Raw genomic sequence first — 24,065 nt, 5'->3', positions numbered from 1 at the left:
TTGAACAACAAGATGTTAAGGTCACATACTTACACTGGTGTAAAGTGTTACAATTAACACATACTTATACCAGTGTAAAGGATTACATATAGTGATATACATTTATTTTATGGTAAAATACAAAAATGATCTCTTAACTATAGAGATGACTTTGATGAGTCTTTGACTATTAAAAAATCATAAATTGATCCCTGCTATAGAAAGTTGATTTGTTTCTTTCTCTTCCATTATCAAAATACTTCCAACAAAATGTTGCTTTTACACGAGTTGTCCAAGGCTTTTTCAGTCTCCAGAGCCGCCTTATTCGCAGCCTGAGCAACGTACCTGAAAACGTCGTCTACGGCGGTCCGAAGCCTTAAATGCCCAACTAGAGAATGGCCCTTAACCAGCTGAAGAAAAAATAAAAGAAATGCGAGCCCATCTCCATTGTTACAGCCTATGACTACCCATCGGTGGTCCACCTCGATACTGCCGGGATCGATATCTGCCTGGTCGAAGACTCTACTTCCATGGTCGTTCACGCCCATGACACCACTCTCCCTATCTCACTCGACGAAATGCTCGTCCATTGCCGTGCAGTCGCTCACGGTACCACGCGGCCATTACTCGTTGGTGACTTGCCATTTGGGACCTATGAGACCAGCATCAGTCAGGTATGTACCTCTATGAACCAAAAAAATTCCCTTGTGCACTACATTATATTATTTGGTATTGATGAAGAAGCATTGCTTGAATAATTTCTCTTACATTTTAAGGACAAATATCAATAATGAAACATTGCTTGGATGAATATTGATCGTGATGTAATTGCCGTTTGAAATATGAACGGGCAGTTGATACGGCTGTTAGGGTCTTAAAGATGGATGCTATCAAATTGGAAGGAGGGTTCCCTTCGAGGATCTCCGTTGTAAAAGTCATCGTCGAGGCTGGGATTACGGTTATCGGACATGTCGGACTTACTCCACAGGCAATTAGCGTACTCGGCGGATTCCGACCACAAGGCAAAAATGTTACTAGTGCAGTCAAGGTATCTTTCATTGCCTCTTTTCATTTGGATAACGTTTTGATTATTTGTGTATGTTTATCTTGAGTTTGGTTTATGCAGGTTGTAGAGACTCCAATGGCTTTGCAGGAAGTCGATGTTTTTTGGTTGTTATGGAATGTGTTCTGGTTCCCGTGGCTGCCGCATCCATGTCAGCTCTTCAAATTCCCATAATTGGCATTGGAGCTGGGCCTTTTTGCAGTGTACATGTTAATTTTGTTCTATCGTTATCTCTGTGCTTTGGTATAAAATTGTATGCATAGTAACTTCTAGTAGTATACTATGGTATGTTATTCCTTCATTTTTTGAATGAATTAATTATAATTTTTCTTGATGCAGGCATGATCTATAGAAGGTCAGGTGGTGGAAATGGGACTTAGAAAAACAACATTACTCAACTCTGAGAAATTTCCGGTTCTGGTTTCGAACTCACTCTTTTCCAGTCAGGTTGGTTTTTCTTTTGTTAGAAACCTAAGAATCATGTTTTCACATCTCATTGATTGTACTGACTAATGAGAGTGCTTATTTTCTTATGGATACATTATATTAGTCATATCCAAACCCATCTGTCTTGATTGTTTACCTTGTAAATGTTTAGGTTATTATGAGCAAATCACGTGCCTAATGGCGTGCATTGGTGACCAAAATTCCCTTCCAAATTGAAAGTCTGGACAAGGTTCCCCAGATATCGGATGACATTAAAAGCATGATGCGATCAAACTCGAAAGTTTTCTTAGGAAAGGAGGCCCCTTACTATTTCCTGTCAAATGTAGATAGTTATTATGCAGAACTGACTGTTGGATGCAATCTCAGGCACATGGTAATCTCTCATCCTCGGTTCATTCTTTCATATGTGTGTTTCCTTTGAGTTTGATCCTGCATTGTGTTACTGGTTTCCCTAATCGTTTTATCAGTTTCATAATAAGACTTAATCCCACTTAGAGACGGAAAAAACTGATTTGTTATGCCCCTTTTGTAACATCCCAAACACCGGGTTAGTAACCAATTTGTAAGATTTTAAAATTTCATGATCAAATTAGAAATATTTAAAGTTTAAGGGTTTATCTGGAAATTGTTTGTGTAAGATTGAATAGCAAAGAGAGGAAGTTGGAAGGGCATATTGGTTATTAGACAGGAAAATAATTAAAAAGCCCATTATGGTTGTTTTATATATATCTGCGTGTAAGAGGGGAGGAAAATCAGAGAATTCTAGATATCTTCTTCATCCTTTCTTCCTCAACCTACCATGACTCCATAAGCTAAGTAAGGATTCTTTTAATGGGTTATTATTTTTTATTTTTAAGAGGTTTTGATTCTTGAAGTATTAGGAGAACTTAAGGAAAACTTAAGGTTACTTAAAACTCAAAGATTGATAAGTTATGAGAGATTAAATATAAGAGGTTTTTAAGTGAATTGTTGAGAAAGAGTTAGTAACTGAAGTTTGAAGTTAAATTTAACTTGTCCTCAGTTAGAATAAGAGAATTATAAGGTTAGAAATGTTTTATAACAAAGTTGAAAATTTGGTATGATTTTTTATTTCAAGTAGGCTATTGAGAATTTGGATATTTAAGAGTACTAAAGTGAATTAAGTTGGTTTGAGAATATATAGTTGATTTTGAAGGTTTTAAAGAAGAGTAAAATGATAAGACTAGTAAAGTATTGATAAATTTTTGGGTTAAAAGAAGAATTTTTGGGTTTGGTACCGATATGAAATGCGCTGACTTAGTCAATCGATCAACTATCACCCAAATCGAATCTCTTTTATTCGGAGTCAAAGGTAGTCCTGTCACAAAATCCATTGTCACATTCTCCCATTTCTATTGAGGAATGTAGATTGGTTGCAACAATCCTGAAGGGACTTGATGCTCAGCTTTGACTTGCTGACATGTCAAACATTTAGACACAAATTTCGTAATGTTTCTTTTCATTACTGGCCACCAATAACAACTCTTGAGATCCATGTACATTTTATTTCCACCAGGGTGCTTCGTCAACGGACTACAGTGAGCTTCTGTCAACAGATCATTCTTCAATTCCTTGTCATTCGGAATCACTATCCTCCCTCGATAATACAAATTCCCATAAGGCTTAAGTTCAAAATATTTATTTTCTTCATTCTTTACTTGCTCTATTATTCTCAAACATCTTTCATCTTTACCCTGCAATTCTTTGATTCGATCCAACAACGTTACCCTCAGCATCAATTCTACACATAATACAAAATCTCTGTCTAATGACAACCTTGCATCTAAAGCTCTCAAAGCTGTTAATATCTTCATGCTTAACGCGTCTGCTACCACATTGGTTTTCCATGATGGAAATCAATAACTACATCATAATCTTTAAGAAGCTCGATCCACATTCTTTGTCACAGATTTAACTCTTTCTGAGTCATCAGATACTTCAAGCTTTTATGATCTGTATAAAGGTAACAATGTTCACCATATAGGTAGTGACGCCATATCTTGAGAGCGAACACTACTGCATGTAACTCCAAATCATGTATCGGATAATTCTTCTCATGTGATTTCAATTGTCTGGATGCACATGTCATTACTTTCCCTTTCTTGCGTCAGTACATATCCCAGGCTATTATAGAATGCGTCACTATAAACCACAATGTTCTTGTCGTATTCAGGTTGAACCAAAACTGGAGCTTCTGTTAAAATTATTTTTAATGCTTCAAAACTCTCTTGGCATTTAGGAGTCCAAGTAAAAGATACATTTTTCCTCATCAACCTTGTCAAAGGCAAAACTATCATAAAAAAGTTCATAACGAACCTTCGATAATAACCTACAAGACCCAAGAAACTCTGAACTTCAGACACATTCTTTGGAATTTTCCAGTCAAATAACTTTGATCTTTTGAGGATCAACTCGAATCCCCTCGGCAGAAATTACATGCCCAAGAAATGCCACCTCATTTAACCAAAACTCACATTTAGATAGTTTGGCATATAACTTCTTATCTCGTAAAGTTTGCATAACTATCCTAAAATGCACATCATGTTCCTCATTAGACTTTGAATATACCAAAATATCTTCAATAAAGACAACCATAAACTTATCAAGGTAGGGCTGAAAGACTCTATTCATTAAATCCATAAACACAGCAGACACATTAGTCAACCCAAACGACATAACAATAAACTCGTAATTACCATATCTTGTCTTGAAAGTTGTCTTTGGAATATCTCTTTCTTGAATCTTCATTTGATGATATCCAGAACGTAAATCAATCTTAGAGAAAACTGAAGCCCCTTTTAACTGATCAAATAAATCATTTATTCTTGGTAGGGGATATATGTTCTTTATAGTCACCTTGTTGAGTTGTCTATAATCAATACAGAGACGCATTGAACCATTCTTCTTCTTTACAAAAAATACTGAAGCTCCCCAAGGTGACACACTTGATCTGATAAACCCCTTATCTAACAATTCTTTCAACTGAATCTTTAACTCATTGAATTCTTTCGATGCCATTCGATAAGGTGCCATTGCAATCGGTTTAGTTCTATGCATTACCTCAATTTGAAATTCAACCCCCCTATCTAGAGGTAATCTTGGCAGCTCAACAGGAAAAACATCTGGAAACTCATTGACTGTTGAGATCTCTTCTAATCCTTTCTTCTCAGCTTGAGTATCAATCACATTAGCAATGAAACCTTGATATCCTTGTAACAATAATTTCTTGGCCGACATTACTGATATTACATTTACTAACAGATTAAATCTGTCACTAAATATTATAACTTCTAATCCTTCTGGACTTATCAACGTTACCCTCTTCATTCTACAATCAACATTACCATGATAATGATATAGCCAATCCATTCCCAATATCACCTCAAATTCGTCAAAGGGTAATTCCATCAGATTAGCAGAAAATTCAATTCTCTGAATCCTTATGGGATACCCTCGATACACTCGATTTACCCAAACACTATGCCCTAATGGGTTTGTCACTATCACATCACTACTTGTTGCTTCTAGTTGAATTCTCAACTCTCTTACCAACTTACTACTAATGTATGAATAAGTTGAATCCGGATCAATTAATACCAAAACAAATTTATCATACAATTAGAAAGTACCCGCAATAATCTCCGAATCATCACGTTCTTCATTCGTCTTTATGTTATATATTGGGGCAGTTGAACGTACTTCCTATTGAGTAGAGGACTCATGTTGATTTCTTCCTTTACCTCTTCATCTTCCTCTCTGAGATACCGAAGCGGATCGCTTCGACTGTGCAGGCTCGCCAGCCATCAACAGATAATCCCAGATAAAATGTCTGGTGTCCCCATATCGAAAACAAGCTCCGGAGACTACCCGACATATTCTGGTATGGTTCCTTCCATAATGTTGACACTGTTTGGCTTAACCCTGATTAGATCTCCCAGTTCCAAACCCTACTGACTGAGTATGTCTGGCTCTCATCGGATTTGATCCTCTAGCAGAGGATGTAGCTGACTCAGACCTTGCCTGAGATCAAAAACTAGAATCTCTGTCCCTTTTTTATGATGCAGAACTCGACGAAGCACCATATATCTTAGACATCTGAACTTTCTGCTCCCCAAACCTCATTCTGAGCTCTTTCTAGAGCTTTAGCACAATTAACCACTTCCTGGAATGAATACAGATCCAAAACTATCAATATTTCTTTCAATATCAGATGCAAGCCCTCAACAAACCATTCACATGCATCCTTCTCGATCGGAACAAGTTCAAAAGCAAAACGACTTAACTTATTGAACTCATACTTGTATTCATACACGGTGTTATTCCCCTACTTTAGGCTCATAAACTCTTACTTCATTTGTCTTACAAACTAATCTCCAATATACTTGTGTTTAAACTCTTCTAAGAACAAGGACCATGTGATTTGGTCACTTGTCATTCTTATGGTGAAATTTGACCACCATACTCTAGCTTGTCCACGTAACAGTGAAATTACTCTATCTAGCTTCTCCACTTCAGAGCAGTGGAGACCTTCCAACATGATCTTCACATCATTCAACCAAAGGTTCGCAACAATATGACTTTCCCCCACTTCACCTTTGAATTCAGGAGCTCCTAATCCTTTCAATTCTTTAGCTACATTCATTCTGATGGTTGAAGGAACAAGAGGTTGGAAACGCGTCAGGATAGCGTCCAACATCTTGAAGAAAGCTCATTGATCTTATACATGCACTCCCTGGGTGCATGTTCTTCACCTTACCTGGACAGGGTAGATGAATTACTACTTCCCTCAGGTCTATCATCTTCCGCTTCACTTCGGGAGCTCTCGTGTTCAGATATCTAATAAGATATAATCAATAAATTCTATTAGCAAGACAACATTCTCATTTCTTATCAGATCAAAAATTCTCACTATTTTGTTGGCATGTATACTTTTTAAGACACTTTGGACTTCGATTTATGCCTAGAATCAACTAATCCTTAGCTCTTATACCATTAAATGTAACACCCCTAACCCGTATCCGACCCGGATACAAATTTAAAGTGTTACATTGCCTTTTTAAAGCGTTTACTTTTTCAAGATAGTTGAAAATCATCTTTCATTAAAATAAAATGTAAATACTTTACATAATTACAAAAAAAGGTTTAAAACCGATCATAGCATATTTAATTTAAGCCCTTATCTACATACCAACAAAATAACATATAACAAAAGTACCTACTGCTTAAATTAATTTTGATCTCATATTTAGTCGATAAATATTGTCTTGCCCGCCTGTCCTATCTTTGATCTCCTTGTTTCTTTGATCCTATGTGTGAAACACTCACACGCTAAGTCACGGACTTAGTGAGGCATATAATACAATAATGAAATCATGAAACATGCAATACTATAATATCAAAGTGTAATAAAAATCATCATATATATACTTAAAAAGAATATACATGAATATGCATTTAACAAATAATAACCTATCACATGATTCAATTTTATTTCATGTTATATCTTTTCTTAGGTCATGGTACATTACTGAACTTAATGTATGTGAGTGCATTTAGGTTGTGCACCAATACTGTCACTACAGCTTGTATAAAATGCACCGAAGTGCCGCGTAGAAATTTGCACCGAAGTACCACATAGAATGTCCCGGAGGACCACATATATGTCCCGAAGGACCGCATAGAAATGTCCCGAAGGACCGCGTAGAAATACTCCGAAGGACCAGGTAGAATTGTCCCGAAGGACTTCGTAGAACCCTCAACTCTTGGCATGTCAATTATACCATCAGCTCTCATATCATATACTATGGGCTTTACCACTTACATCGCATCTTATAACTTATTTCACATAGTCAATTAATCACATAGGTCATGTCTCATAGCTTAGACCATTAATTCATATAAATACATAGATCCTATCACATAACTTATATCTTATACTCATTTATCCACATAGTTTATATAACACATAGACTAACATATAATACATAACTCATGTATAACATTGCAAGTAAAATATATAAATATGCATGTACTCAAATACACATAGAAACCGTATTAATCAAATTTTAGTATTCATGCAATCATGAAAGCAAAACATGATAAACAAACTCATCGCGAGTCCAGTTTCCATATAATTATATGTCATAGTAATATGTACTCACCTTATCCTCACTTAGTCCAATCAACTCCTATAACTCTTTATCTCTCTCTTGATCGATCTTAACACGTCGACTGTTCTGAAACTTACTTATGTTTGATATCTACACAAATATACATTCGATACGAATATCAGAATTCTAAGCATTATAAATCGATCATTAATAACCTAAACTAAAAGAATTACTTAATTCAAATTTTCACTTTGAATAATATCAGTACCCAAGGTACAGTACCGATACTTCAAAGTAAAAATATGAAATATTGGGTTAGGGTATCGATACTGGATGAACAATATCGATACCATAAGCTAAAAGTTGGTAAATTATTCATGGAGCATCGATACTAAAGGGGTAGCATCGATACCCAGGGTACCAATACCATTATGCAAGTATCGATACCATTTTTAGAGATGGAATTCCAGAATCGAAAAAGGGTATCGATATTGAAGTATAGTATCGATACCACAGTAAGGAAGTATTGGTATTGTACCTTGGGTATCGATACTATTTAAAGTGAAAATTTGAATTAAGTACATCTTTTAGCTTAGGTTATTAATGATCAATTCATAATGCTTAGAATTCTGATATTCGTATCGGATGTATATTTGTGTAGATATCAAACATAAGCAAGTTCTGAAACAGTCAACGAGTTAAGATCGATCAAGAGAGAGAAAAAGTTATATGATTTGATTGAACTAAGTGAGGCTAAGGTGAGTGCATATTACTATGACATATAATTATATGGAAACTAGACTCGCGATGAGTCTGTTTATCATGTTTTGTTTTCATGATTGCATGAATACTAAAATGTGATTAATATGGTTTCTATGCGTATTTCATTACATGCATATTTATATATGTTACTTTCAATGTTATACATAAGTTATGTATTGTATGTTAGTCTAGGTGTTATATGAACTATGTGGATAAATGAGTATAAGATATAAGCTATGTGATAGGATCTATGCGTTTATATGAATTAATGGTATAAGCTATGAGACATGACCTATATGATTACTTGACTATGTGAAATAAGTTATAAGATATGATGTAAATGGTAAAGCCCATAGTATATGATATGAGAGTTGAGGGTATAATTGATGCCAAGAGTCGAGGGTTCTACGCGGTCCTTCGGGACAATTCTATATGGTATTTTGGACATTTCTACTCAGTCCTTCGGGACATATATGTGGTCTTTCGGGACATTCTATGTGTCACTTCGGTTCAAATTTCTAGGCGGCACTTCGGTGCATTTTATACGAGCTGTGGTGACAGCATTGGTGCACAACCTCAATGCACTTACATATCTTAAGTTTTCAGTAATGTACCAAGGGCTAAGAAAAGATATAACATGAAATAACATTGAATCATGTGATAGGTTATTATTTATTAAATGCGTATTCATGTATATTCTTGTTAAGTAGATATATGATGATTTTTATTACACTATGATATTATAGTATTGCATGTTTCATGATTTCATTATTGTATTAATGCTTCACATGACTTAGCGTGTGAGTGTTTCACACGTAGGTTCAAAGAAACAAGGAGATCCAAGTTAGGACAAGCGGGCAAGACAATATTTATCGACTGAAGATCATATCAGAATTAATTTAAGCAGTAGTTACTTTTGTTATATGTTATTTTGTTGGTATGTAAATAAAGGCTTAAATTAAATATGCTTTGATCGGTTTTGTAAACCTTTTTGGTTGTAATTATGTAAAGTATTTACATTTTATTTTAATGAAAGATGATTTTCAACTATCTTGAAAAAGTAAACGCTTTAAAAAAACAATATGACACTTCGAATTCGTATCTGGGTCGGATACGGGTTAGGGGTGTTACACCACTTGCCTTTCAAAATTTCTTTTCTACCCCTAAAATAATTCATGTACCCCTTTTATATTTTAGTTTATCATATATACTATTACAAATTTACAATATTAAATTAAAACTAAATAGCAAAAGATAGGGGTGAAGTAGCTATGGATGTAATCGATGTCCTTGGAGGCAAGTGGTTTAAACATATATGCAAAGAGCGGGGAGGATATGGATAAGGTAATCTTTGCCTTTGGCCATCTCCCTTTTCGTTCCTAATCCCACTACATAAAACAGATGTGAAAATGTTCCTTGACTTATTTTGATCTTTGATTTTTGTCGGGAATGTCTGGTGCTCGGCAGCATCTTTTCTAAAATTCATCAGTTCAGGTCTCACTTGTGTTTTCAATGGCATCACTGATATCCCCATTGATGTTTGACATGCAATTATAGAGCAAAGATGAATTGTACTCTGCACAACAAGATATTCTTCTGCAATCGGTCTAGATTATTCAGAAGCATGGTGCTCAATTGGGGAGTGCCTCATTCCAAGGTACACCCACTCAGTGATAAGAGTCCGAGCCGTAGGAACTACGAAATCACCCGACCGACACCTGTGGTATCAGAGGTTTGTGGGATGTCCATTTCTTTTTTCATTTTCATCTAGAAGTCATAAATCATGGAATTCAATGGAAATAGGAAGTAGGAACATGTTTAGTTTAAAGTGAGTTTTTCACATGGCTTTTGACTTGGTGAAACGTATTTTGCCCAACTGAGCAAATGGTTCAATCAAACTATTATCGGACTTTTTTTTCTTTTCTTTTTTTGCCCATGCAGCTGATTTTTGTTAGGAATTTATTTGCATTTTAAGTGAAAGCATTTGAAAATCTATAATTGGTTTCATTTAATGCATTGAGTGTATTGTGTTATTTTTTGGTAAACTACACATTTAGTCACTCAAAGTAACGTGTTATCATTCAACTTGAAAAGTTTTCAAACTTATCATCTAATTTCGTTTTTTATCATCCGATTATTAGTAGTATAATAACAGTAGTAAAACAGAGTTTTGGAAAGTTTTATTTATGAAATTAGTCTAATATCTCAGCCAAAGTTGTTAGACTGTTGTTGGCCATTATTTGTAACATAACTAATTCTAAAATTTTATCTTTTCTCCTTTTTATCATCTTAGTTTGTTTTTTCTTGAAATCAATAAAACTTGAATCAGAATTTTAATATCTTAGTTTGTAGAAGTTTGTTCTACAACTTTCACTATCAATATTTGGATTTGGAAGAAAATATTTTGACTTCAATAAATCAAAGAGAGTCCAAAAAGTTGACGTTGAGAGAAAAAAATCCCAAAGTTATTTTTCTTGCACAAGTTTACTTAAAAATTTAAATAATATTATAGAATTAATTATCGAATGATCATTTTTAAAATTAAATAACAAAATTAAAAATTTTAAATTTGGATCATCAAAACATTTATATAATACATATAAAATGTATTGTGTTATTTTATCAAAATTTATACCAATCTAAAACCCCTTACTTAGCCCGGACTTACTTTTCTCTCTATATGCAAAGATTTTTACGCAGAGATTTATTTGCAGGGATTACTTCCCATTACAGACGCGCATATGTAGATTGCATATAAAGACTGTTCAACTATGTATTTATTTATACATGCATTGTATTTTATCTTTATTTTTTAATTTTCTGAATGCCGGAGGTCTTCCACGGAAGCTGCTCTCAACATGGCGTTGGGGGTAGCCTACTACCCTACCTCCCCCTTACCCCATTGCATATGGGAATAGAGTTTTATTGTTGTTATTGTTGTAAAATCCCTTACCATATGGGCACAAATTGCCCGATCAAAGGAAACAAAAAGTAAAGAGAGAAGACATTCATGTGGTGTGGAGACTGTGAAACAAAAACTGCAATGGCATTATTTTCTCCTTGATGAATTTGATTAAAGTCAGCTGAAAAATCCTAGTCTTATTTTAGTTGCTTCGAGACCGTAGGCACAGGGTCATTGCTCCGTGTTCGTCTTCTCAGGCTCAGCAGCTGCTTCGGTTGCCGCAGATGCTACTTCGGTTGCCACAGATGTTGCGTCGTCTGAACCCAACTTTTGCAACTCCTTTGTGAAAGCCTCAGCGTTTTTGGGATTCATTTTGTATGGGGTGTGGGAATGACCATTTTTTACTTCCTTGTATTCCTAGAGAGCTTTATTGATGACGTCTCCAACTCGTGCATACTGCTTGCAGAACTTCGGAGTAACCTGCAGGATGTGGGGCAAACATTTTAGATAACATTTATTTTTATACGAAAGGAAAGAATCTGCTATCCGGAACTGGCAATAGTTCGGTTAACCTTTGTATGATGCGGGTGTTGTAGCATTCCGAGTAGATCATGGTAAACGAGAACATGTATCAATGGTCTTATCAAAATTAATGGCAATTATTATTCAAACACGCAACGGAAATGCTACCATCTCTTTCTTGTGAAGCAAATAAATGAAAGATCAAAAGTGAAGGAACATGATCACATAGCTTCATGACATTAAAATAAAGCTTTTTTTAGTCTCTTCAAAACAAATATCATTACAGATAATGAACAAGCATCGCTGATATTCTACAACTATATTACTCGAACTTAGAATAAAATACGTATATTCAACTCTTCCAAAGTTTTTCAATGCGAGAGGGGTTATATCCACATACCCATAGCTAGATATGTGTAGGACACGAGTGTCGGATAAGAAAAATGAATAGTCAGAGCAACATAGCTTATAAGAAACCTTTTTAATTAATGTGGAGGAAGTGATGTTGAGTGTTGAAAGATAACGTGCATGGTGAGCTAAGGTGCACGTAAATATTGTGCTCTCAGTTATATATAAGCTAAACCTATGTTTGTTAGGTTGTTAGTCCAGTAGTTAGATTGTTAAGGTGACGGTTTTCAGCCTTTGTAAGCTATAAAGCTATTGTACTTTTGTTGTATATTTCAGTGGAAATAAAATGATATAGGTTCATCCTTGAGTTTCTAATATGGTATCTTTTGCCAACCATTCTGGGCATTTTCTTTGTTGTGCTTTCTGATGTGTTGTGCTCTGCGTCGTTCTCGTCGTTCGTCATGTTTACAAATAAGAAAGTAAATGTTGTCTTGGAAGAGACGAACTTTCTCCTCTGGAAGCAGCAGATCCTTCTCACGGTTTGTAGTCACTGTCTCGAAAGGCTTCTCAATGGCACGATGTTAGTTCCACCTAAGTTTATCGTTGATAAGAATGGAACATCTGTTGTTAATGAAGCATTTGAAGATTTCATGGCACAAGATAGTGCTCTTGCCTTATGGCTTCTGTCAACGATTAGTGCTCTTCTTCTACATCAGTTTGTTGGTGCTGAGTCTGCAACGACTGTTTGGCGCACTGTTGTGCAGTTCTTTGCCAACAGGTCTACGACAACGGTCATGAATTTGCACTATAAGCTTCAGTCATTGAGAAAAGGTGACGATTCGATGTGTGTGTATCTCACTCGAATAAAGAAGGTGTGTGATGCTCTTGCGTCGTGTGGCAGTCCTGTGTCGCAGGTCGAGTAGTGTTAACTATGTGAGTCTTGACAATGTTGGTTGTGTGTGCTGTGCCAGCAAGCATGGTGCTGTCTCGATGCAAGCTGGTGGTGTGTCTCAGGCTAATATGGTCTCGTCTCCTCGTGCTCAGTGGGTTGTTGATTCGGGTGCTACACATCATGTGACTCCTGATGCTTCCAATATCGCTCACACTACTGATCTAGATGGTCCAGGTAATCTTTTGGTTGAGAATGGAGTTTCTCTTAATGTAAATATGGTTGGTAAATCTTTGTTGTTCTCTTCATCATCCTCGCGAGCTTTGTTACTTACAGAGTTGTTACATGTGCCTCAAATCAATAAACATATTCTTTCGGTGTCAAAACTTGCTAGGGATAATCACATATTTTTCGAGTTTCATGCTGATGGGTGTTGCATTCATGATGAGGTGACGGACAAGCTTCTGCTTCAAGGAAATCAGCAAGGTGGTCTTTATACATTTGCATTGGATAATAGTTCTAGTAATTGTAATAAACTAGAGGTTCTTTTGGCTGATGCCTCTTGTAATGCCCTTGATTTGTGGCATAGAAGATTAGGACATCCAATTTTTTCTACTTTAAAATCTATTTGTAAGACCATTGTTGTTACCATTTCAGATAATGCAAATCATACTTGTGTTGCTTGTTGTTTGGGTAAAAGTCACAAGTTATCCTTTATTGAGTCTGCCACAGTCTATGATGTGCCTTTTCAACTTGTGTTTACTGATCTTTGGGGGCCTTCAACTGAGCTCTCTGCTGGGTATCGATACTATATTTCTTTTGTGGATACGTGTACTAGACATACATGGGTGTATTTCTTGAAGGACGAATCACATGCAATTGTTGCATTTCGCCTATTTCAAATTATGGTTAAGACTTAATTTTCCTTATCCATCAAAGCAGTGCAAAGTGACTGGGGGGAGTACATAAACTACTCGAATCAGTTAGCTCAGGAAAGTGTTTTGCATAGGGCCACTTACCCTCATACTTATGAGTAGAATGGGATTGTTGAGCGTAAGCACCGATATTTAATCGAGTTAGCACTAGTGTTGTTAGCTCAAGCCTCTCTTACAATTCATTTTCGATCATTGCAATAGCTACTGCTGCTCATCTAGTGAACAGGTTGCCAACCAAGGTGCTAGGTAATATTTCTCTATTTGAGAAGTTGTTTGCAAAGAAACCATACTACAAGGTCCTGTGCGTGTTTGGTTGCAGGTGTTTCCCGTATCTTCGAGTGTTTCAACCACACAAGTTGATACTCCGGTCTCAAGTGTGCACGTTTTTGGGTTACAGTCCTCAACATCGAGGATTTCAGTGCCACGACCCCACTGGACATGTATTTATTAGCAGACATGTTAAGTTTGATGAATTTGTTTTTCCTTTTATAGAGACAAAGCCAACTGCAGGTTATCGTGCTCAGCTCTCTTCTCAGTCAGCAACACTTGAGATTGTTGCTGAGCACCACAATATGTGTCCTCAAGTAGTAATATTGTCACATGCAACTACTAGTGCCACCTCACATGTAGATATTGTGTTGGGTGATGATGGTCATGATTCTTTGATGGCAGATCCTAACTTGGGCAATAATATAGGCATTCCTTCTCTGTCTGTTGATGTTTCCTTCTCGAATGTTGATCCAATTATCAGTGGTGCGAACAATGAAGCTGCTCAGTCTGTTGGTGAAGCTTCAGTTGAAGAGTTTAGTGAAAATTTACCTGTCACTAATAATCATCCCATGCTTACACGAAGTAAGTGTGGTATCTTCAAGCCGAGAGTGTTTGTTAGTGAATTCGACACGACTATACCTACTGATATTCATCAGGCCATGAAATCTAGTAACTGGGCAGCTGCTGTTCAAAATGAATTAGCAGCTCTACAACGAAATGGTACGTGGTCGTTGATGTCACTGCCAGCTGGACGAACAACAGTTGGTTGCAAATGATTATTCAAGTTAAAGCAAAATCCTGATGGTACGGTTAATCGTTACAAAGCTCATCCTGTTGTAAAGGGTTTTTCACAAGTGTCCGGACAATATTTTAAAGAAACCTTCGGTCCGGTGGTCAAATTTCCAACTTTGAATGTAGTTTTGTCTCTTGCTATCACAAACAAGTGGTCTCTGAGGCATGTAGATGTTAACAATGCCTTCTTACATGGTAACTTAAAAGAGGATGTCTTCATGCAGCAACCACCTGGGTTCGAACAATTTGTTGCATATGACACCAAGCTTGTTTGCAAACTCCAGAAGGCTCTTTACGGGCTGCGTCAAGCACCAAAGAATTGGCATACTAAGCTGAAGGATAGCCTTGTGTAGATAGGATTTCGCTCATCGAAAGCTGATGTCTCGCTGTTTATTTCTCATGCTCAAAGAGTCTCTACATATGTACTTGTCTATGTAGATAACATTCTTGTTACAGGGTAATCTGTTGTTGAGATTGAATGAGAGGTTCATTCACTTTGCGATAATTTTTCCTTAAAAGATCTTGGTGACTTACAATATTTTTTTGGAATTGAGGTTCATCGATATGGTGATTCCTTGGTTCTCAATCAGAAGAAGTTAATTTTAGAGTTATTGGAAAAGACATGCATGTTAAAGGCTACACCAACTGCCACCCCTATGGTTTTCAATAACAAGCTCTGTAGTGATGAAAGTGAACTGCTAGAAAATGCTCGAGAATTTCGAAGCATAGTTGGTGCATTGTTATATATCTGCCATACAAGACCAGATATCATTTACAATGTGAGCAAGGTAGCTCAATTCATGCATGAACCTCGAGAGTGTCATTTGTTGGCTGCCAAACGCATCTTACGTTACCTGGCAGGAACTGTGGAGTTTGGATTGGTGTTTTCACCATCCAAGGAAGCAATGTGTGTAGTGGCCTTTGCTGATGCTGACAGGGGTGGTTGTGTTGATGATCGACGATCCATGTCAAGCCATTGTGTTATAGTTGGTGGTAACATGGTGTTATGGACTACTAAGAAGCAAAAGGTTGTCTCAAGGTCAACCATGGAGGCGGAATATCAAAGCCTAGCTGATGCAGCTAAAGAGGTTGCTTGGGTTGATGCACTTTTAACTGATTTGGGTATGAAACGACATGAGAAGCCTATCATCTGGTGCGACAATATCAGTGCGATTGCATTGAGTGCAAATCCAGTTTATCATGCTCAGTCCAAGCATGCGGATTTAGATGTTCACTTTGTAAGGGAAAAATTGTTGCCAATCAGTTATGTGTTAGCTATGTTCCTGATGTTCATCAAATTGTAGATGGGCTAACAAAACCATTGACCAAAACAACATTTACCACGTTTCATGCAAGGGTAAACATGAGTTTGCTGTAAGGAGAATAAGTAGCGAGAATGTTGAAAGATAACGTGCATGGTGAACTAAGGTGCTCTCAGTTGTATGTAAGCTAAACCTAAGGTTGTTAGGTTGTTAGTCCAATAGTTAGGTTGTTAAGGTGACAGTTTTCAGCCTTTTTTATAAAAATAGGAGGTCTCATTAAAAGCCTCCCTCATAGTAGTCCTTTACCCGTAAGGCAAGTACCGACTAGTGGAAAGAGGAAAAGAATACCTCATTATATTAATGATAAACCAGTTACATAAGACTTAAACACACTCATATTACACCTGTATTCTAAAACATACACAACAACTAGAACAAAGCTTAAAATCGCCCAATTCCCTCCTTTGCTAGCTTATCAGTCTCGCAATTACAACATCTAGGTTTTCAGCTTTTGTAAGCTATAAAGCTACTGTACTTCTGTTGTATATTTTAGTGGAAATAAAATGATGTTTTGAGGTTCATCCTTTTCTAATATTGAGTTTCTGCAAACCTAAGCTTTTCTCTACGATATTTATGAGAGCATATCGTATTTACAGAAATAACCTGATATTGCATAAACCTAAGCTTTTCTGCATGACAACAGAACCACATAACTTGATGAGTATGACTCTATTTTCATTGTTGAATTTCAGCTATTGATTCATATCTAAGAAAAACCTTGAAGTCCATAGTATACTACTAGAAGTTTCTATGCAGGCAATTTTATACCAAAGCACAGATAATGATAGAACAAAATTAACATGTCCACTGCAAAAAGGCCCAGCTCCAATGCCAATTGTGGGAAATTTGAAGAACACATTCCATAACAACCGAAAAACATCGGCTTCCTGCAAAGCCATTGCAGTCTCTACAACCTGCATAAACCAAACTCAAGATAAACATACACAAATAATCAAAAGGTTATCCAAATGAAAAGAGGCAATGAAAGATACCTTGACTGCACTAGCAACATTTTTGCCTTGTGGACGGAATCCGTCGAGTACGCTAATTGCCAGTGGAGTAAGTCCGATGTGTCCAATAACCGCGATCCCAGCCTCGACGATGGCTTTTGCAGCGGAGATCCTCAAAGGGAATCCTCCTTCCAATTTGATAGCATCCATCTTTAAGACCCTAACAACCGTATCAACTACTCGTTCATAATCCAAACGGCAATTACATCACGATCAATATTCATCCAAGCAATGTTTCATCATCGATATTTGCCCTTAAAATGTAAGAGAAATCATTCAAGCAATGCTTCTTCATCAATACCAACTAATATAATGCGGTGCACAAGGGAATTGTTTTGGTTCATGGAGGTACATACCTGACTGCTGCTAGTCTCATAGGTCCCAAATGGCAAGTCACCAACGAGTAATGGCCATGTGGCACTACGAGCGACTGAACAGCAATGGACTAGCATTTCGTCGAGTGAGATAGGGAGAGTGGTGTCATTGCCGTGAACGACCATGGAAGCAGAGTCTCCGACCAGGCAAATAACGATCCCAACGGTATCGAGGTGGACCGCCGATGGGTAGTCATAGGCTGTAACAACGGCGATGGGCTCGCCTTTCTTGTATTTTTGCTTCAGCTGGTTAAGGGTTATTCTCTGGTTGGGCGTTTGAGGTTTTGGACCGCCGTAGACAGTGTTTTCAGGTACGTTGCTCAGGCGGCGAATAAGGCGGCTCTGGAGACTGCAGAAGCCTTGGACAACTTGTGTAAAAACGACATTTTGTTGGAAGTATTTTGATAACGGAAGAGAAAGAAACAAATGATCAATGTGCTTAAATTTTGGGAGGTGAAATTAGAATTTGTTGATTTGCGAAACGTAAAGTCACGTTGCAAATAAGGCTGCCAATGATGGCGGCGCCACCTGCACTACACCAACTTTGGCACCGCCTCTTTTACAAGATTACTCATAAACATATAAAAATATAAAGGTTAAACTACAAAACTGATCACTTTTATTTTAGTTTTCTAATTTTTTTATCATTAGTTTTAAAATATTTTGTTTTAATCACTTATATTATTGATATGTTATATTTTATTTATTAATATGTTACTATGTTAGTTCTAATTAATTTGATGATGATGTGACATATTAATGAAAAATATTTCTAAATTACTTACAAAATTATAATTTTTTCATAAAAAATATAGAAAATCTAAATATTTTTTATTATACTAGAGTGGTTATAAGTGATAGTATTTGTTTTAAAGACTCTCAATCATTCGATAATGAATACTCAAATATGGATTAATTTAGTAAAATAATGATAATGAAAAAATCCATTATTATATAATATTACTACCTGGCTATATATTATTTCTGCTTTGCTTTTCGTTTCCAGTAATCGGCAATCATGGTATTTGTTTTCAAAGTTGGTAATTCTTATTGCATCTTTACTTGATGATTTGTGATGATTTTTGTCTTAAAATTGGGTAATTTCCTTGATTTTATGTTAAATGTTTACTTTAGTGTACGGAAAAGTGTTAGCCTAACTTCGAAGGAAATAACGAACGAGTAATCCTTTTCGATATGAATTCAAAGTTTTTAGTTGGACTATTAATTTAGTTATTTTGCTTTTGAATAAACTACTGAGATCTTCTAAATTATAGCTGATATGGAATATAAACATGATCTTTATTTTTTTAAAAAGTACATGCAACTAAGTATTTGATTAAATTCTGGAGATTATGATGCATTTAGTTTGATTTTTCTTTTCTTAAAGTTTTACATAATATTTTTTTTGAAAACATGTTTAAAGATTCTTTTGAGAAACAATCAAAGATATTGGTTTTCGGTTTCTAATAATGTCATTTAGACAACCTTATTATGGGTTACTTCGAAAACCATGACGTGATTAGAAAATTTATTTTTTTTGTTTTTGACTGCTATGGATTATATAATATATATTTGACATTGATATATTCGATTTAGTTTGATTAAAGATTTTATTCATTAATATGTACTTTAATTTTGACTTTTGGTTAAATGTTGATTGTTTTGAATTCAGATTTGGTAAATTAGGAAGTTACGAAGAAAATGCATTTTTAAGGAACTTTTCAGAAACAATCAAAGATTTAAGTTTTCGTTTTTATAGCACCATTTATGTAACCTTGTTTTAGGTTCTCTTGGAGAGTGTAGTCCAATTAAAAATTTCAGTTTTGATCTTTCATTGTTATAGAAATATTAAATTTAAATATCGATATTTATTTTTGAGATCACTTAATTAAAGCAATAAGTCGTTAAAGTGATATCAGTTATGGAAAATGTTTTATTTTATATGTACATTTAACTTAGGATGTTTTAGTATTAATAATTCTAAAGGAAGATTAATAGTTGACATAATCGCATGTACAACTTTATTAATAAACATATGATAATTATTCGGTTTGATGTGTGAGTAATAAATCAGCCCAAAGGAAGATTTTTGCTTGACATGTTTTTATTATCAATGTTTGGTTATCGCACCAGATATCACTTAAGGTGAATATTTTGTCTAAAGATAAAATATTAATGAAATATCTAATATCTTGAGTCGAGGTTTAGGTGTATTTAAATTTATTATTATTATAGTCATAATTGTTTTTAAAATTTAATGTGTTAAAATTATTAAATTTTAAAAATAATTATGACTATTATGATTATCTTTTAATTTAATTGAGAGATAAAATTAATAGAAATTGATTGGTTGATAATATTTATATGATTTTATTTATATTGTTAATGCAATATATGTAAATATTCAATTCAGTTTGATCAAAATTTCAGTTTTGGTTGTTGGTTATTAGAATATATGTACTTAAACAAAGTAATTCATATTTTGGCTAGATCTAATATTTTGATATATTAATTGAAACAAAATCTCGTTAAATTGACATCTTTTTTGTAGATTGATTTATTTAAAATATCAAGATGATTATGTGTTTCTTGTAATTCATGCGTTTATTAATTGCCCCAAAGGAAAATTAATATTTGATCGGATTCCAAGGGACACATGTGGTAATAATATGTGGTAATTATAAGGTATTTTATATGAACATAACATTAATCCAAAGATTAGTGTATTGTTGAACAAGCTTTTTGTCAATGTTTGATTACTATAACAAGAGTCTCGTTTATTGTTAATATTACTGTCCAAAGACTTGATATTAATGTAGTGTTTGGTATCTTAAGATAATAATTATCTATTATTTGTTTAATTAAGAATTTCAATGTGAGTTTAAATTTTATTTATGTTTTGTTCTATATTCAAAGGTCGAGTAACACCGTAGATTAGATGCTTGAGGCTAAAGGAGACCCGTTTGGCTAGCGTTAGCTAACATTAAATAGCACGTTCGTGGTTAGCGATCGTGGGTACAATGAGAATCTTGGATCCAATAATGTTCCCTTTTGAAAAGGTAAGACAACTTTTAAAAATTTAAAATATCTTTTATTAATAGTAATGTATTAATATTATTTAAAATCATAATATATTTATATTTTTATTAATTTCAAATAAAAAATTCGTAAATTTCAAAGTAAATAACCAATGAAAATAATTTAAGCAATATTTAGAGAAAATATATAATAGAAACCATTATCCACGATTAGAGAAAATTAAACGAATAAAAAGTTGATAAATATTTTTTTTCTTCCTGTTTGTGTACTTAATAAAAAAATATAAAAAAATTTGTGAATCAATTAATATTTCTCTCATTTTTACATTCATTAAATGATTTATTTTTATACATAAAAATAAAGATGGTAATCCTCTCAATTTCTTATCGGAAAATCTTTTGCTTTGAAATAATGGCCAAAATTGTGCCAAGAGAAAGGATAAACGAAACCTGTGTATTGCTTTTGCTTTCTCATCTTCATTGAAACCCAAAAGATTTCTGTTAATATACTAATCCACCTTCCTATATTTGTACCCTACATACTATTTAGTAAAATAAGGGTCTTACCCCCTTCGACCTAGGAAAACATTAGGCCACATTAGGGGTGCACAAAAAATCCGAATATCCGAATATCCGAAAAAAATATCTGAAACCGGTTTTGGGAAAAACCGGTTTTTTTTTAACCGGATCGGATTTTTTTAAACCGGTTATTTTAACCGGTTTGGAGAAAAAACCTAGACCGGTTTTTTTACCGGATAAAAAACCGGTTTGAAAAAAACCGGTTAAAAAACCGGTTTTTATCCGAAAAAAAAACCGGTCTGGGTTTAAAAAACTAGCCGTTAATATAGCCGTTGGGGGGTTTTGTGACCGTTTTTGACCATTTTTTTCTTTAAAAAATTACCATTTTACCACCCTAAACATGTATAAATAGGTTGGGGATGTATTTGGTTGATTACAAATTCCTCAAATCTTATTACACAACACTTAAACATCTCTCAAATCTTACTTTTATAATTTTTTGTTCATCATGAGTAACACGGTTGAATCTTCCGTCGGGGGAAACCTTGAAGTCGTGAGAGTGATCGAACACACTCGAAACAAAGACATTTGGGATCACTACGATTTATGTGAGATGTCAAATGGCTCGAGGAGGGCGCGTTGTAAACTTTGTCTAAAGTTTCTTGCATCGGAAGGAAACACAACGTTGAAGAACCATTTGACAAAATCATGCAAGGCACTTCGCTCAAGATCGGATCCTAGTCAATCGAATCTTACACCGCAAGGTGGTGTTTTTGTTTACGACAACGAAAAATTACGAGAAGCGTTTACAAAGTTCGTGATTACAAAAGCATTGCCGTTCGACCACTTTGATGATGAAGATTTCACGACAACAATTCAACAACTAATGCAACCACGTTATACTCAAGTAAGTCGTACTACCCTTAGAAGAGATGCTATAAAAATGTGGCGTACGGCGAGGGAAAAAATGATTTTAGGATTCCAAGAACACCGTTATGGTGTGTCGCTTACATGTGACGTTTGGAGTTCCCCTCATAATACCGGAAATTCTTTTTTAGCCGTTACGTCACATTGGTTAGATCAAGATAATTGGCAAATGATGAAAAGAACAATCGCGTTTGAATTATTCGGTGAGCCGCATACCGGTGTTAATTTATTTACACTTTTAAAAAGGGTAATTTGTCTTTATAAATTAGAAAATAAAGTTTTTTCTATATCCTTTGATAATGCATCGAATAATACAAACGCGGTTCCAAGATTGAAAATATTACTTTCACCGATTTTAGACGGTGCGTTTTTTCATACCCGTTGCGTTGCACACATAATTAATTTATCCGTGCAAGCCGGTTTGGAGGTTATTGAGCCGATTAGATTAGAATTCAAAACAATGATAAAATCGGTTCTTTGTAACAACAACAAAAGACTAAATGATTATAAACGATTTTGTAAGTCCGTTAATAAAAAAGCTTTGGGTCCTAATTTGGATTGTCCAACTCGTTGGAACTCAACTTGGATGATGATGCATACTGCCTTAAGGCAAAGGGAAATATTGCAAACATTTCACGATCGGCTTTTCGAGAGGGGTCATGTCCCAAACATTTATCCGGATTCGAGTTGGGAAACTATAGCCAAAATAACCGATTTGCTTGAGGTTTTTAAAAATGCAACAACTTTTTTATCCGGTGTTTATTACCCTACTAGCCCGTTGGTTCTTAATCAAATATTTTTGTTGGCTACCCGACTAAATGACTTTGAATTTGAAACCGAAGTTTTTCAAGAAATTGGCTTTGCAATGAAGGAAAAACTTTTAAAATATTTTAAGGAGATTCCCCCCATTTTTACTTGTGCCGCCGCTTTAAACCCAACGTTAAATGTTGGTGGGGTTGAAACACTAATTGAACAAATTGCGTTTGCTTTTAATCTAACCGATGATGAACCCAACTTTGTCCAAAACCAAATAAATTATTTTAACAAATGTTTTCGAGACATGTTTGCAATTTATTTAAATAAATACGGATCAAGTAGTGTAATACACGATCAAATGAGAATGAATGCGGAATCATCTAGTAGACGTCCAAGTAACATAAATTTGAATCTTTTTAACACTCTTGTAAATTCCCAATCCAAACGATCACGTACTACCACCCCAAGTAGCGAGTTGGGAAATTATGTCATGCGATTTTCTATCAAAAATGACATTTGAAGAGTTTGAAAGTTTGGATATTTTGGCTTGGTGGAAAGAAAAGGAAGCACAATTTCCGATTCTAGCCGCCATGGCCCGTGATTTACTAACCGTCCAAGCTTCTACGGTAGCTTCGGAATCCGCTTTTTCTGTTAGTGGCAGGGTTATATCGCAACGGAGATCAAGACTAAGTCCCGAGTCGGTGGAAGTATGCATTTGTTTAAAGGATTATTTGGATGGAGCGGCTCGTAAGCAACATATCACCACCCTAGAAGATGCAATTGATGCCGATTTGGAAGCAAACTTACACATTGAAGAAGTCGAACTTGGAATATCCCCTCCAAACGAAGAAGGCGAAGATGATGAAGAAGAGATGGCAATGTAGTTTATTTTATAACTTTATTTCAATTATCGTAAACTTTTTTTCAATTATCGAACTTGAAGTTTTTAAGTATTTGAATTTATCGAACTTGGAAGTTTTTAAGTATTTGAATTTATCAAACTTGGAAGTATTTAAGTATTTCAATTATGTTGAGTTAATTAAGTATTTCAATTAAGTATTTAAATTTATCGAACTTGAGGT

At 35.1% G+C, this 24,065-nt stretch overlaps 1 long non-coding RNA gene and 3 pseudogenes across 1 annotated transcript; 3 read left to right on the top strand and 1 right to left on the bottom strand.

Annotated features, from left to right (window-relative positions):
* The first annotated feature begins 557 nt into the window (after positions 1 to 557).
* On the top strand, positions 558 to 1,387 carry LOC120157927 (annotated as a pseudogene).
* Positions 1,388 to 1,398: 11 nt separating this feature from the next.
* LOC120157906 lies at positions 1,399 to 10,101 on the top strand (annotated as a pseudogene).
* A 1,411-nt stretch (positions 10,102 to 11,512) lies between these two features.
* LOC120157926 lies at positions 11,513 to 18,129 on the bottom strand (annotated as a pseudogene).
* On the top strand, positions 12,148 to 16,990 carry LOC120157903. Its single transcript, XR_005519180.1, has 3 exons — positions 12,148 to 12,307; positions 16,526 to 16,534; positions 16,899 to 16,990. It is a non-coding gene; the product is annotated as an uncharacterized LOC120157903 (long non-coding RNA).
* Positions 18,130 to 24,065: the final 5,936 nt, after the last annotated feature.

Source organism: Hibiscus syriacus, unplaced genomic scaffold, assembly GCF_006381635.1.
Source record: "Hibiscus syriacus cultivar Baekdansim isolate YM2019G1 unplaced genomic scaffold, ASM638163v2 tig00111278_pilon, whole genome shotgun sequence".
Taxonomy (NCBI): Eukaryota; Viridiplantae; Streptophyta; class Magnoliopsida; order Malvales; family Malvaceae; genus Hibiscus; species Hibiscus syriacus.
Note: the sequence above shows the minus strand (reverse complement) of the source record. Positions and strands in the feature narration are given on the sequence as shown.